This window comes from Piliocolobus tephrosceles, chromosome 3, assembly GCF_002776525.5.
Source record: "Piliocolobus tephrosceles isolate RC106 chromosome 3, ASM277652v3, whole genome shotgun sequence".
In the NCBI taxonomy this organism is placed as follows: domain Eukaryota; kingdom Metazoa; phylum Chordata; class Mammalia; order Primates; family Cercopithecidae; genus Piliocolobus; species Piliocolobus tephrosceles.
The window spans coordinates 43,756,594-43,758,596 of record NC_045436.1 but is presented as its reverse complement, the minus strand read 5'-3'; positions in this window follow the sequence as shown (position 1 = coordinate 43,758,596).

The window sequence follows — 2,003 nt, the reverse complement described above, 5'->3', positions numbered from 1 at the left end:
CTGCAGAAGCATTCATTTATCCTGAAATTAGAGACAGAAGAAAGCCAACTACTTAGGAAAAACATAATTGATATGAAAGAGCTTATGCTGTGTTATGATCTGAACGCTGGCATACCCCAGAATTCCTATGTTGGAACCTAACACCCAAAGCGATAGTAGTAAGAGGTGGGGCCCTTGGAAAGCGATTAAGTCTTAAGGGCTCCACCCTCACGAATGGGATTCGTGCCTTTATATAAGAAGCCTGAGCAAGCTCCCTTGCCCCTTTCTGTCACGTAAGGATGCAGTTAGAATGCGCCATCCATGAAGCAGAGAACATGCCCCTGCCAGGCATTGAATCTGCTGCAGCTTTGATCTTGGACTTCCTAGCCACCAGAATTGTGAGTAGTAAATTTCTGTTGTTATGCAAATTACTCAGTCTAAGGTATTTTGTTATAGCAGCCTGAAAATACCAAGACATACTACCATGTTGGTCATTTTCAGCTACATCATTTCACTAATCTAGAATTGAGAAAAAGAGATCCTAATGTTAAAAGTTACTGATAACTAAAACTTGCCCTTACATTTTTGCATTCTCCCTGGATGAAGGCCTGAGATTCTGAAGTTGTTCTTGAACTTGACCCTGCTAGTTTACATTATGCTGCATTTTAACTGCATCACTGGGCTAGTGAAAAAAACCTACACAAAAAACATATGGATTTGATAACTCACCCTGAATATTTAAGAACATCTGTTTTTTGCTATAAACATTTTTTGAAAGCCTAAACATGAAGCACTGGTCCAATTCATTAATATTTTGGAATAAATTTAATTACTGTATATTATAATAAAATGAGCTGTGTGTTTTTTTGTAGTTAAAAAACCAGCATTTTCACATTATGAGTTAAAACCACATTAGAAAGTACATTTTAGAAATTGAAAGTCAGTTTATTGAAAAGAAACGTGTTACTGGATATTCTAGCAGAGAAAATCCCTTGAATATCTACAAAAGCATTTTTAAGAGTTAAAAGAATCACATACCTTGGCAACCATTTGCTAATTTTAAAAGTATTCCCAAGTTTTTATATATTATATTTATTTAAATTGGCCATACGATTTTAATTGGTTTCACTGTGGTAGAATTAGCTTCATTGAAGTATATGTACTCTCCCACAAGCTGAATAGCAGCCCTATGTAGCACAGATTTCCAGCATAAACTATAATTCATAAAGGCCAACACAACTCTTTTCTTTGTAGCTGGGTAACCATTTATGTTTGAGGTGAAGATGTTAATATGGAAATTTGGTGAGCTAGGGAAGAGGACGAACGCTATCACTCTAATTTATGACCTTTCATATAAGGCCAAATGTAAAGGCAACTTCAATTGTTTTATATCTCAGGGCCAGCACATAGCAGATGTATGAAATTTGGAGTGTTAGACATAAACTTTTATTATCAAATTATAAATAATTTCTCCCACTTATAATGTTCACCTTTCAAGTTCATCTTGATTAAAATACAAGGGCAGCTTCACACCGATTTCACTGAATTTTACAGCTGAGAGAGGTTTTCTAGAGTTCACAGTGGAGCATAAAGCATCACAGCATTTGGGAGACTGTCCTTTCAGGAGCTCAGACTCTGATCCTACCTCTTTGAAAATTCAAGTCATGCCAAAATGATGACTGATGAAGTCTAAACATTATTTAAATATCTCACATGTTACATCTGAAACCAAGTGCCCCTGATGTAGAATATATCCCTTCTTTGGATAAGCAAAACGACACACTACTTTTTCTGAGAAATTTGCTCACCAGTCAATAAGCTTGTATCACTTCTTAGAATGTATTCAACAACCAGAGTGTGTCTATCTCATTTTCTTTTTCTTTCTCTTTTCTTTTCTTTCTCTCTCCCTTCCTTCCTTTCTTCCTTCCTTCCTTCCTTCCTTCCTTTCCTTTCCTTTTCTTCTCTTTTCTTTCTTTCTCTTTCTTTCTTTCTTTCTTTCTTTCTTTCTTTCTTTCTTTCTTTCT